Raw genomic sequence first — 14,703 nt, forward strand, 5'->3', positions numbered from 1 at the left:
AGTTAAGTTAAAAAAAGAAAAAAGAACAGGGCTCAGATAAGGTCAATTTGCAATAGCTTAATAGGTTTGGGATGAAAGATGGGATTTGTGACTGTGATCAATCTTTAATACTTAGAGTTAAGGTCTACATGAAAATCTTTCATAATGGAAAGACTCATTGGTATGCCCTTACCTTTGTCAGCTGCTCACTTCTTAACTGTATATTGATGATCTTAAAGACAACTGCCATAGTCTATTTCAGGCTATGAGTAAATACATGGAGAACACTCAGTTCTGCAGTGCTGGCTGTCTTGTTATCTTTTTGGCAAAAAAGGCCGGTGGCTGAATGGTGCCTTTAGAAAGACCTGACATTTCCCTAGCGAGCCTGGAAAGGAACACGTTCTATCTTCTTTTCCCTACAAAGTCCCTGCTTAGCCCAGATTTTTGATTCAACAGAAGGGGAATGCAAGCTCATCAAATATGCCTGCAGCGTGTGGCTACAGCTCTCCTGAGCTCTAAAACATTACATCTTTTTCTGCGAAAGGTACATTTGGCATGCAGGTTTGTCCAGGGAATATCAGCTTCTGTGTTTTCCTTCATCATTCTATTCCATTTAGTCAGAGCTGCAGCCAAACAAAGAATGCCATGACCATTGCTACAAACATCAAATGATCTCTAAAAAGTCAGAAAGAAGATCTGAACTTTGAGACTAATGATGACTGATGATGGTTACTGCCTGAGTCTGTAGCCCCATCATCTGGAAACAGTGATGAAGTGAGAACATACATGCACACACAGCTCCAAGAAATTAGATTTCCTGCACCATAAATTGACCACTTTCAATGGTCATTTCTTTCTAATAACTTGCAACTTTCCATTCTGCAACAAAACATCATCCTTCAACCCAGTAGAGATCTGTACTGCTTCCTTTATGTTTTGAAAGTTACAGTTTTTATGAGATAAGAAGAGGCCAAGGGGAGAAGTTGAACATACTGCTCATTTTCTGATGATCCATACCTGTAACATACTCTGTGGGATCCTCTTACTTTCCACAGCATGTCATTTTTAATTGCCATATCATAAAATAGTTTTTAATGCATTGAACATTAAGGGATTTAAATCTCTTTAATGCTCCTGGATGGTAACCTCTCAAGGTTCATACTGAGGCCAGCTCCATATAATAAATAGAATGTGGGCAAAAAAGCAATAACAGAAATTAATGACAAGTATTGTAGAGAATATTTGAAACACTTGAAATCAGATCTCTAGGAGTTTTGCATTTCCAACAATAAGCCAAAGCAGTAAGTGAGGGAGGAAGGAAGGAGGGAAGGAATATTTCTGTTCTTTCCGGGGTAAAGTCATTTATTACTCTCCAAGCAAAAGGTTTTATACAATTTAATACAGGTCAATACTGTCAAGATGTGTGAAATCAAACCTATACAAGGAAGAACCCACAACAGCAATCAGATGTGCATAGGCTGGGGTAAAGCAGTAAGAAAACCATAGTATCACTGTACTCAATGGAAGGTTAATCTTGAAGATATGAAAGTGCTGTCAGCAGAGGTATATGCAATGTTTCAAAAACAGTAATGTATACAATGCAATATGAGCCAGTCTGGGGAACTTAACAGCTGTCTTATCCTGACTAACTATGCAATTTACAGAAATCTGTGATTATTTAAGAAATGTGGACAGCAATACCTATACTAGCAGGAGCAAATGGGATCATTTTAGCTAAGATGAAGATATTCCTATCAAATTATCTCCAAAGAATGAAGAGAAATCAAATTTACGTAATTGAGTTCAGCATATAGGTATTTGAAACCAATTAAGGTTATGTAGATCCTCTGTGTCATTAATGAGCAGCTTCAGATAAGGAAAAGCTCTCTCAACGCACCATTAACAAGCTCAGCAACACTTGTGAAATGAGCTGCAGCTTGGACACACATCAGTGCATCAGGTCATACAGGAGGAAATTCCTTTTCAGAGCACATTTTGACTGTTCTCACAAAACCAGTCAGAAAGCTCCCCATCTGTCTTTTCCAAAGGTATTTTTAGTATCCGAGACAAAGACTTGTTACAAAAGCCTATCAGAATCCTAGCAGTTGATAATTGTGGGGTTATTTTATTTTATTAAGGTTATTCTTTTTAGCTAGTTTCAGTGTCTGAACTAAATGATCTTCATTAGTTTGCAAATATTAGGTCTTGTACCTAAGTGCATGTATTTGTAAGTATCCCAGTAGATATCTATGATACATGAGCACTGACAAGTTTCCATGAATGATAGTGCTTAGAATACCAAATTCATTCTTGCTTACATAAAGGATTTTTTCTAATTCTATTTGAATTATTCTAAATTATTCTAAATAATACACAATCTTTTCTGCTTGTTATATGGGTACAAAAGCACGTCACTTGTAACCACTATGCTATTTTGCAATAGCATCTACGTCATCTCTGAAGTTTTGAAAACTTCAGATTCAAAAAGAAGCTTCATCTTATCTCACATTACTTACATGCCAACCTTAACTGTTAAGTTGCTCTGAGTATCCCATAGCCAAAGAAAATGCAAATTTTGCATATTTTTCCTTTTCATACATTCTTCCTCAATTCTAAAGGCATTTTCCATACAATAACAGAGACTTCTGTGTTCAAGCAAGTCCATCTGTTAGAAGTTACATAATTTAACAGATTCATCTTCTCAGGCTAAGTTTATACTCAGCAGCTTTCCAGGAGGAGTGCCAAGTGATCATGACGGCCAAGTTCAAGGCTGGGCAAGCTGTGGTCAAGGTCTCTATCTACTGCAGTTTAACAGTCACATCAAGGCTGAATCAGTCCTTCATCCAGTGAATCAATACATTAAAGCCAGACTCCAACTACAGCAAATCTCAAACGCACAAATGCAGACTTCAGCTCTGACCTGTACAACATCTGAATGAATGCCACAGGGTAAGCGGGTTAGATACAAGTCCTACAAAACTCAAAAAAATGAAAGACAACAGTCACAAATCACAGCAAATAAAGGGGATTTTAAAGGCTTAGCCTTCTTGCTGTTTGTTGTAGCATGTTTACTTAGGACTCTGAGCATGTCTTCAGTTGACAGATGAAAAACATTGTTTTTACTCATAATGAATAGGCATACAAGAATTCTGAGAACCTTGATCTTGCCACAGTAAACTCAAGAGACTGGAAACTCTTAAAAAGCACGGTTGGGAAAGTTTTAACAATTCCATAAGCAGGAAGACAGTTCTTGACTCCCTGATCAGACTGAAGCAGGGTGGCAATAAATCTCATCAGCTCAGGATGAAGAGGAGGTAGTACTGTCTGGACACCAAAGGAAAAAGAGGACTACATGGAAAAGTTTGCACTTCAATAAATGCCTGGAAAAAAAAAAAAAAAAAAAGAGGAAACGACGAAATCTGAGAATAAGGCACAGAGAGGAGTGAATACAGCTGAGATTCATCCAAGCAACAAACTTAGGAATGAATCGGTGACGCTGGGGAGATGAAGTCAGCTATGCCACCAAACATTAAGATAGAGATGGTAAACAATACAGAAAACAGAATCAAATGAAACTAGACCTTTGACTTCTAAAACGTCCCCACATAATCACTGCTAAGCTTTCTTTGAGCAAACCTAAAACTATGCCTGCTTTCTTGTTAACCTAGGAAGAAATCAAAGCTCATAGTCCAGAATAAAGTTTCAAGCCAAACTGGATTACCAAGGTAAAATCAAGAATCTGTAAACAAGGGTAGGAACATCAGATGAAAAGCCAGAAATGTAGTTAAAAGGCAGGCAGTGCCCAGGGTTTGAGATAAAGGGCACAGACTTCACCTACAGACCAGTTAATTGACACTGCGCATGCTACTGCAACTGAAGAGCATGGGAAGCCTCCTTAGCCCTCTGATTGCTATTAAATCTTGGTAGAGGAGATCCTAATAGAAAAGAAATTAGCTTCAAGCCAATTACAAATGAAAATCCTTTCATTCAGCTGCATTTACCACACTGTACACTGATATTCTCTTCCAAATAATAATAATTTTTAAAAAAGTATGATTTCAAGCTTTATTTTCTTTTCTACTAAAAGCTTCTAATAGGAGAAGGGAAATTCTGATCTTTCTATTGACATTAAACTTGTCTGCAAGGCCCATAATTTGACTTAATTAGGGCACAGATTTCCATTGCTCTGGCCCCACACCATCAGGTTGAGTCGTGTGTTAAATGCAGCATATTTCAGACCAAAAGCCAGATGCCTTGACCATGCAACCCCTACCGTGAGTCTTCTACTGAACTCCATGAATTCATGTATGGCTGTAATGCACCCTGAGCTTTCTGAGTTCATAGGATGACATTGCTTAGGCATCTCATACTGCTGCTGAGACCTTCAGCTCCAATTCTATCTATCTGATCCATACTGAATCTTCTTCATTAATCTGTCAGTCCATCACCAAGAAAAAGCCCAGTCCCTCTGCACATGGATGCAATAAGGGAACCCCAGGTTATGAAGGCAATATTTACCAGATGATTTTCTATCCAGATGATTTTTCTCACTTTTACATAGGACCAGCCTGACTTCCTTGCTAGCATCACAGACGTCACGCTGCCAAGGTCTGTCACCTCTTCTGGAAAACACAAGTGCAGCAATGCTTCTTCCTTGACAGGGGGATAGGTAACAGAAGGAGGCCCTGGCCTTGCCCCATCATCAGTCACATAAGACCTCTACAGAGGAGTTGGGGCAGCTTTCATGTTGGCTCTGTGGTGGTTGGAAACAGATCTAAACAGCTCTGTCTTCAGTTAGAATTGTCACAAGCTCTCAGGACGATTTCCTTCAAACTGCTCTCCCAAAAAAAAGCACTTCCACACAGTAAGCCTCAGTAACAGAAGAGGTCTGTCTTTCCAACAGAATTTCTGTTTCTTAGCTAAATGCCATAGCAGTACTCTTCAGAGCAGGAAATCTGCCACAGTGATTGTCTCCACGCCACAAATACGATCAGGTAGAATAATGCCCTCTGATCTTTAACTTGACACAAAACTATTTACTTGTTGAAGTAGATAGGTAGGAAAGGAGCATTTCAAAAGACCCAGAGCCAGTCATTCACAACCTTTAAATGTGCGTCTGCATAATCTGGAGTGTGTGAGCCACAAAAGTGTCTTAAATGGAACCTGCCTTCCAGGAAGAGATGGCAGTTTGACTCAATAAGTCACACTGCAACTCTCAGCAAAACAGAGCATACACAGCTCAGTGCTCAACTCCTTTCCTGACATTAAAGGCTACAAGTGAACATAACCGAACAGCTAGAACTGCCGTGGATCTCTGCTCTAGGCATCATTCTCACCTGTTGATTCAGTACTGCAATCAAGTTTAAGTTTCCTTCACAAAAACTCCAGCTCCCATTTAGTACCAGTGATTATGCCACTTGGGTTATCCTGACTTTGTCTAGAAGTACAGCAAAAAGCTGGCATGTTGGGAAATTATCCAAATGGGAGTACCCCTTCAAATAAGGGGTCTGCATAGTGTTGTGCAGGGATCAGATGCTTCTTCGGTGCTGCATAACTTGGGGTTCTTAGCATCTAAAGGGACATCAGTTATTTATTATTCTGTCCTTTTAGCATTCAATCTAATAAACAGCAGGTCAAATGGTACCTTACAGACTCTGAGTGCCTTTCATACCAGGATCCTAATGGACCAGTTCTCCCCCAGCACCAAATACACCAAGAGTACAGAACAGAGCAGTTAAATTGTTATCTTCCTCAAAATACGTAAGTACCTACATCCCAGGCCTACAAGAACTACACTCTATCTATGAGAACAGTACTGCATGGAAGGATTTGTGTGCCTCCTTAAAATAGAATTTCTGTTCTCTAGAATCAGCCATCCAAAAATTAGACATATCATCTTAAATCAATATTTAGATTCCCTACATATTCAGCAAAGAGAAAGGAGTGATTAAGGATAGCAATCCATACCTTTTCAAGACAGCCATCTGGGATGGGAAAGATTAAGCTTCCTCTGTAGATGCACTTAGAACGTCCATAGCAGCCAAATCTGATCTTCAGCCAGCTTAACTTCACACCTAACGGTTACAGGTTTGATGTCAAGTGAGATGATTTGTACCCCAGTTGGTACTGACAAGGAAGTCAGAACAGGCTGGAATCAAAGTATTTGAAGTGCACTAAGGACAAGATAAGTAGAGCCATCTATATTGCTACATAAAAACATGGGAATTTTAAGAAATACATACATCATCTGGTACTGACGATCCATTATTTTGCTACGCCTTCAGTGCTCCACACAGTTCTGCTGGATTTTCTTCATCTTGTAATGAGCGACCCATCTGTGGACTCAAGACCAGAGAAATGTATTGGTAAGGACTGGGAACCAAAAAAATCCATTTTTGACTAGCAACTATTTCTATAATATTTAAATTTTATTTAAATTTTTAAATAAAATATTAATATATATATTATATATTATAATTAAATATTTAATAAATAAAGAATTTAAAACATCCCTTTCTTGCTATAACAGAGTGACTGAGTTACTGGCCCACCATTAACCTGAGCATCTCCAAATATACTGCTATGCACACACAAGCATAAACAGAGATTATGTCAACCTCTTATTTAAACAAACTTGAATATAGGAACTCAAGAAAAATAATTTATGATTAATGTGGAATTGTAAGTATTTACAGACTCCTTCTCTAGCTTACTTTTAGAACAGAAATTCTTGCTGATGTTTTCATGATGTCCATTCTTACTTCTTCACTTCCACTTTGCCTTCTTGCTTTCAAGAAAACAAATGATAAAATATACTATTAAGCAATTAGTTCTCTGCTTAGATGCCTCTGCTTGCAAGTTGTTCTACTGCAGGATTTCTCTTTACTCCACAATACTACAGTTTGCCAGGTTTTCGTGTTTGCCCTAGATAATTCCCAACTGCAGTGAACACATGCTAGAAAACCTTAGTTATACTGTATAATCAATGAATACACAGACATTATAATTACGAAACACAAGAGAGTTTGGCTAAGCAGATTATTACATACACCAAAGAAAGAACAGATAGAGTGCTTACGCTTACCTGGGCTTGCTGTAAAACTCCAAAGAAGGGATCTCCAGAAAAAGATCCTTCCCCACTGGTAGTCAGCTCTTAAATGGGACCAGGAGAGGTGCAGCCAGGCTCCACTCCTTCCAGCAGCACAGCTGAATTGCCTTCACCTGTGCTCCCAGGGCTGACTCATTGCTCGCCTCAGGTGATCAATCAGAGGTTCAGGCCATTCTTCCCATACATATATACACCATAAAAATCAAACTACAGCTTCAGAAATACATGTAAGCACACTGCTTACACATCCTTGCTTCTCGGCCAGGATGCTGGGTTTTACCCAACCTGAGCTATTGCTCCCCTCTACTCTGTCCTTGTGAGGCCCCATCTGGAGTACTGCATCCCAGTACAGTAAGGATGTGGAGCTGCTGAAGCAGGTCCAGAGGTGGCCTTGGAGATGATGAGAGGACTGGAGAACATTTCCTGTGAAGAAAGGCTGAGGGAGCTGGGCTTGTGTAGTTTGGAGAAGAGAAGGCTCTGGGCAGGCCTTATTGCAGCCTCCCAGTACTTGAAGGGAGCTTACAAGTTTTTACACAGTCTGCTAGTAATAGGACAGGGGGAAATGATTTTAAATTAAAAAGGGGGCAATTTAAGTTAGATGTTAGGAGGAAATGCTGTACCCAGAGGTTGGTGAGGCGCTGGCACAGCTGCCCAGAGAAGCTGTGGTGCCCCATCCCTGGAGGCGCTCGAGGCCAGGCTGGATGGGGCCCTGGGCAGCTGAGCTGGTGGGGGGCAGCCCTGCACATGGCAGGGGTTGGGGCTGGGGGGGCCTGTAAGGTCCTTTCCAATCTAAGCCATTATATGATTCTATGATCTTCCAAAGGTATGTGAAGGTTGACGTGTTTTTGCACCTTTTTAATCATTATAAATTAAACCATTTCACAATGTTAGATTAAGGATGATACTTACTACAATGGTTGTGCAAGAAGTGCAGATATGAGATCAGCCAGGGGCTTTTATCCCTCACCAACTCTTGATTAAGGTGAATGCCAGGAAGTCCATGGAAAGCAGTGACTTCATAAGGTGACAGCCAAAAGCTAGACCCTCAAATAGGAAGGATCTGCATAATTCCTTCAAAAGACACAACAGTCTAGCTGAAGTTTTGGCTCTGAAAGCATTGCCCCAGCAATCTTTGTACTGAGATCTGCAGCAGTGAATTAAGGCTATATATTTTTATATATAGTTAAATTATTAAATTATTAAATTATAATTAATCAAATTAATTAAAGGTGATATAATTTAGTGTGTTATCATGTACAAATAAAAAATCCCAGTTGTTATATTCTTCGAGATAAAGATTTTTCACATGCTTTGAACCATTAAAACAAGGACATCCAGAGGTTCTAAGGACAATAATAGCATACACTACTGAGGGATATTTAAGAAAGTGTATAGGTTATTAAACCTTGTTCAAAGCATGCAATTAAACTTAGTGCTATTTTCTTTTCTACTCAGAACTTAATATTCAGATGAAAAACTAACTACTAAATGGGATTATTACATTTCTAGTATTTCTAATGAACATGCAACTTTCTTTCCAACAACCAACACAGAAGTCTGTTTTTATATATTATCATTCTGAGTTACATTATCCAGTTAAAAATACCCCAGATGTAAGGGAATCTATTCCTTTGAACACAGAAAATAGGCAGTTATAACAATTCAAACAACAAAATGTTCCCTCATGTTACAGAAGAAGACTTGAGAAACCAGCAGACCATCTGGCAAAAAAAAAAAAAAAAAAAAAGTGTACTTTACTAACTGTGAACTTGTGGAGGCTTTTTTTCTTAGCATAAAACCAGCCAGCATTCCTTTACCCATTAACTATTTTGAACATGCACTGGAAATCAAGGGCTGGCAATGAAGATAAACATGTCATTTTTCTACAAGGGAGACATTACAAAGAAGTTGTTCTTATGTGGTAAATAATAGAAACTCACAGAAGAGTAGGATGAAATAGGGCAGTTCTTCCAGTACTTTGCTGCATGGCTGAATACGGACATCAATCTGCCAATCTTCTTTCTAACTTCTGAAGAAAACACAATGGCTCAGCTGTGAAAAGTTTCCTGGACTATCAAGTAATTGGAAGGAAAAAAAACCAACAAGAACGAAGACTGATAATGCTCTGTTTTACCTAACATAGTAATTATAACCTCATATGCTGTTTTATTCCCTCACAATTACTTGGCCCTGTGCAAATGGTTTCAATATATTGATATTACAGTGAAAAACAAGTAGATAAAACAAGGTTTTACCAACACATCTCCTTTAGAAGCCCTATTTATTAGTGTGCCATTTTCAAATTTAGTGATAACATATTTTAAGCTAGGAAGAGAGTCATCATCATGCTAATATCTATTAATCATTGTAATTATGAAAAAACAATTAGATACATGTTGCATCACCTGACTGAATATCCCTCTGATGCATCTCTAGTTTACATCTACTGACTTTCTGATTAGCAAAAATAAACCAAATCAAGTAAGACCTCTCATCTGTGGCTTGGTTTCCAAATTATATTCAACACCTAGCACGTATATCTTCTGTTACTGCTGGTCTGTATTTGTGCTGTCTATTTTCATGTCACATCACCAAAACCTTTTTTCCTTGAGCTTGTTTTTTTAAGTGTTAAAGATGATGCCTCAGTTAGATGGAGAGCCAGCTCCAGGCACAAGAGATGTACCAGCAGAACCAGAGATACTAGGGTAGCAAAGTACAGGATCCAGACCTCTTTTATGCCAAACAACAGAAACTTTTGTAGAGCACTGAATTCAGGCCATGCAGCACGCACACAAATGCTGAACAACCGAGTCAAATACTTAGTTTTTAATGACAGTAAATCTTCATGTAGGTGTTCTTCAAGGTACTGTGACACTCATTTCAAAACTGACTTGTTTCTACCTAATTCAACTCTGTGGCTATTTGTTATTCTGGTTGTCACACTGCTGCATCACTCTAGTCACAGGCCATAACCTCAGTGACTAAGGACTGAACAAACAGGACACAAAGCTGCCAGGTGGCCAAGAGAAAATGAGTTTTCCTCTAGTCACAGCTAAATAGAGTGGATTGCTGAATGTTTGGAAGAGAGCACCAAAGAGAGAAAACCAAGTTTTAATCTGCTTCTCTGTCTCAGAATTTGGAACTGACTTTGTTTCCCGACAAAGTTATCCACAGACAGTGTGGATAGAGACAAAAAATTTATCCAAAACCCATAGGAAGTTAAAGGTGTTGTCTTGCTCCTACCCCACCCCCCCCAAAACAAAACTAAAAAAAAAAAAAAATGGAGAATAATGAAAGAAGCTCAGAGAGGATACAGTCCCTGAGGAAGGGCAAGAATTCAGTAAGAAAAGCCTGGTTAAATGTGAGGCAGGTGTCTGATATTTTGAAAAAGATAAGCATACTGATGTGGATCTGAGATTCAGCTGCAGTCAAAGGCTTTAGTGAGAGAAATTCTAGAGAGATGTCAAGGATGGATTGTTGCATGATGAAATCAGAGGAGAGTTCAGAATACCAATAAGTTTAGGAATGGAATGCCTGGAAAGAAGTTAGAGGAGTGGGGGGAAGAAAGGGTCACGGGTGGGTTTCCTTTGTGTAGGAAACAAAGAAACTGAGTGCAAGAAAGGCATCCGAAGACACTAGAAGATTACATGGAAACAAAATAGAGAAAAGCAAATGAGATGTTTGTATTAGTGACAGGAGGAAAGGAAGAGTAAGTGGCAAGAGACAGAAATCAAAGCCAAGAGAGTGTGTATAGTGTCTTTTATCATAGAATCCTTAGGGTTGGAACAGACCTTTAGAAGTCATCTAGTCCAACTCCTCTGCAATGAACAGGGACATTTACATCTACATCAGGTTCCCCAGGGTCTGATCCAGCACACTGCCTTGAAAGTCTCTAGGGACACAGCATCCACCACATCTCTGGGCATCTGTTCCACTGCCTTACCACCTTCACTGTAAAAAACTTTTTCCTAATATCTAACCTAAATCCATCCTTTTTAAGCTTGAAACCATTTCCCCTGGTCCTATCACAACAGAGCCTGATAAAGAGTCTATCACCTTTGTTCCTGTAGCTCCCACTGAGATACTGAAATGCCACAATCACCTCAGAGCCTTCTCTTCTCCAGGCTGAGCAGCCCCAGCTCTTTCAGCCTGTCCTCATAGGAGAGGTGCTTCACCCCTTGGATAATTCTTATGGCCCTCCACTCAATACAATCCAACAGGTCTACGTCTCTCCTGTACTGAGGACTCCACATCTGGACACAGGACTCCAGGTAAGGTCTCACCAGCGCAAAGTAGAGGAAGGATCCCCTCCTTCACCCTGCTGGCCACACTGCTTTGGGTGCAGCCCAGCACACGGTTGGCTTTCATGACTGATTCATGTCCAGCTTCCCATCCACCAGCACTCCCAGGTCTTTTTCAGCAGGGCTGCGCTCAATCCTTTCATCCCCCAGTCTGTACTGCTAATGGGTGTTGCCTCAGCCCAGGTGCAAGACCTCGCACTTGAATTTGCTGAGGCTCTCCCAGGCCGAGTGCTCAAGCCCGTCCAGGTCCATTTGGTGGCACCCCATCCCTCCGGTGTGCTGACCACAGCCCACAGCTCGGTGTCATCTACAGACCTGCTGAGGGAACACTCAGCCCCACTGCCAATCTCACGGACACAAAAGAACATCAGCCCAGCAGCACCCGGGGCTCCGCAGCTGCGGCGTCAGCCTTCCGCCGGGCGCGGCCGCGGCCACTCGGCGCCTCCGGAGCTGCGGCCGCCGGGCCGTCAACGGGAGCCGCGCACTCACCGCTCGCCCGGCGGCGCCGACGGCCGCCCTCGCCGCGCGGTCCCGCGTCCGAGCGGCTCGCGGCTTCTCCTCGTTAAAGCGGCCCGGGCGATCCTCGCGCCCCGCCGCCTCCGCTCCGCCCCCGAGGCTTTTTCCAGGCGAGCCCCGGCGACGTCCCCGCCGCGTCGGCCGCTCTCGCGAGAGCCGCCCGGCCGAGAGCCGCGCGGCCGCTCCGTCGCCTCGGGGAGCCGTGAGTGAGGGAAGCGGCCGGAACCGCGCCGCGCCTCGCGGGCCGTCGCTGCGCTTCTGGCGGGAACGGCTCCGAAGCGGCGAACCTCGGCGGTCGAGGCGTCCGCACTTCGCGGTGATGCCGGAGGACGTGCCGCAGTGTGGGAAGTCTCCACATAACGCTCTGGGACGGCGTCTCGGATAAAGCAGACGTTCTTCGCAGTTGCGGTGGCGGCCTCCTGCAAGCAGGAGAGCCCGAGAAAGCAGGGTTCCATCTTTCATCCCCTCTGCCCGACGCTGCTCTCTTTCTGCCCCGGTTCCTCACAAATGCAGGCAAACACAGGAAAAATGTATTTCTGCAGAGTTTAATGTCGCTGCAGACGAAGGCAGAACGTGACAAGTGGTTCATTTGTTCACATCTCACTCTTTCACTAACACTGCAAAATCCAGTGCTTTGTTTTCCAACTGCCGACTGCTCAACCCTGCCAAATACAGAAATGATGCACCGATCTGTAACATGAAACTTGGCTGGCAGTTATCCTGGTCAGCTTTTATCATTTCCACGTAGACTTCATGGGTTTCCTCATTGCTGCAGGTTAATCGTAGGCTTTGTCAGCAATCTGTGTCAGTGGCCGTACGTTCAGGTGTTGTGATGACAGATAATGATGAATGCCCGTGATATCAGAGGTGACTGTTGGTGGTACGGCAGCAGAGGCTGAACCTTCCTACAAATACTCCATTACGTTTTGTTGTCGTGCCAGCAGATGGCAGCAGAGCTGCAGTTTCCATCGAAATCAACAGCAGGCATTACTTTTGGAGCGACCTACATCGGAGTGTCCAAGTATCCGTATGCACTTGTGTACAGCAGTGAAAAAGTCATGGAAAAAGCCCCCTGCAAGGAATGCGGGGAGCATTGCCTTTGCCAACCCCTGAACAAAAGATTGCAGTGTTTTTCTCAGTAATGTCCCAGACGTTTCCAATGGGAGAGAAGGAATCTGTGGGACTGACGGTGGGAAATTCAGCCTCTTTTTTCATCCCCAACAGAGCTGAAATCTGGGCGACCAAAATTACCATGAGGTATCTTGGCAATGTAGAAGCCAGTATCCTACACTAGGGTAACCCGTGAGTTCTGCCAAAACCCCAAAGCATTGACTGCAAAATGCTACAGTGGAGGAGTGGAAAAGTGGAGAAAATCTTGTTCCTGTGTCCTGGGAAACTCTAGCAGCTTTGTGCCATGGTGAGAGGCCCTTTCTCTAGTAAGATAAGGGCACACCAATTTTGCTGGAGAAGTGAGATCGTGCTTTCTTGGCAAGTAGAAGAAATACAGAAATAAATTTAAAAATTCCTCAGAAATACTTTTGGCTGAGACTTTTTCAGTCCACATCTTTAACCTTTTGGAACACTTTTAATTCTTCTATTTTTGTTGTTGTTGTTGTTTTGACATGGCTTTTTTTTTTCATTCCCATTCAGCATTTTGGTCTCTTATCTACTTATCTGTTGGTAAAACGTGTGAGTGTTTCCAAAACATGTCTAAAGACAGAATTAGTTATGCCAAGGATGAATACACAGCTGGAAAGCCTATTTCTTCCTCCATTAGTTTTGGGCTTGTTATGATACATCCTTCATGAGACAAGTGCTCACAGCAGAGTTCTGGCAGTGTCTGTTTCTCCATTTTCTCTCCGTTTCCTAGTACCCAGAGCAGCTGTTTTCTCAAATCAGTACATTTGGACTACATGTTGTCTTCCATCTGACCACTATGCACTGAACAATCAAGGATTAACCAAGAGGAAATCAGCTTCTCCATGCTCGTGCATGACCTGAGATTTGAGCTGTCCTTTTCAAGACATTCACAGCTGTCACTTACAGTCAGGATTCTGGTGCAGACCTGCTTAAACAGCAAAGCAAGGTGTGCTTAAATGCCTGCTTATCAATGCCTCTGATAGAATGCATTCCTACATTTAAATATGCACAAAAATGTTTATGGATTTTTAATTGTTTGTATGTATTCATGTCTATTTCATGGATTTATAATATGTAATTATATATAATTTATGTGATTTACATAATTATTTAATTAATGTATTTGTAATATATGCATATATGCATTAATTCTCTCCTCCTTCTACTGACCAGGGATAACTACATACTGGAAAATACTCACAAGTCTGCCAGCAGACTGCTGCTCACAAGGTCACATCCAACCCCGCAGTTCAGGTGGACAATGCAGTCGTGACAGCAGCAGTAGAGGAGCTGCTAAGGTGGAAACTCGACCAGCAGTCACATTTCAGCTTGGATCCATCTCTAGAAGAGAGACACCAGTGATACTATCAACACAGAATTAATGCATGGGCAGTCACTGCAATGGTCTGTGATGGCAGCTGAGCTCCAGGTGTGAAAGGTTTATCTATTGCATTTCTTAATTCATTATTATGTGAATATTACTTACAGGTTTTGAATTGCAGATTTTGGTTTCAGCTGTTCAGAAGGTCAGTGCTCCCAAACACTGAACCTACAAGCACAAACTGTGAGATGGTTTTGATACCTCCTATGGGCTCTCTGTACATGGAAACAAACCAACAAATGGGCCCTGCAGGTAAACACAAACCTGCTTTTAGCACC

The 14,703-nt window shown here is 41.8% G+C and overlaps 1 long non-coding RNA gene across 10 annotated transcripts in view; it reads right to left on the bottom strand.

The window, feature by feature from the left end:
* LOC116240230 (uncharacterized) overlaps window positions 1–12,778 on the bottom strand; it is a 28,797-nt gene extending 16,019 nt beyond the window's left edge. For 4 of the 10 annotated variants that reach the window (XR_016461714.1, XR_016461711.1, XR_016461712.1 and 1 more), the window contains exons 1-5: window positions 9,028–12,778; window positions 7,064–8,158; window positions 6,693–6,766; window positions 6,222–6,321; window positions 5,947–6,127 (exon numbers count right to left, since the gene is read on the bottom strand). This is a non-coding gene — a long non-coding RNA (uncharacterized LOC116240230). Of the gene's footprint in view, window positions 1–5,946; window positions 6,153–6,221; window positions 6,322–6,692; window positions 6,767–7,063; window positions 8,159–9,027 lie in introns of all 10 variants that reach the window. The other 6 variants (XR_016461713.1, XR_016461709.1, XR_016461716.1 and 3 more) reach the window with 6 other exon arrangements.
* Window positions 12,779–14,703: the final 1,925 nt, after the last annotated feature.

The sequence above is a fragment of the Phasianus colchicus genome, chromosome Z (assembly GCF_987193195.1).
Source record: "Phasianus colchicus chromosome Z, bPhaCol1.hap1.1, whole genome shotgun sequence".
Classification (NCBI taxonomy): domain Eukaryota; kingdom Metazoa; phylum Chordata; class Aves; order Galliformes; family Phasianidae; genus Phasianus; species Phasianus colchicus.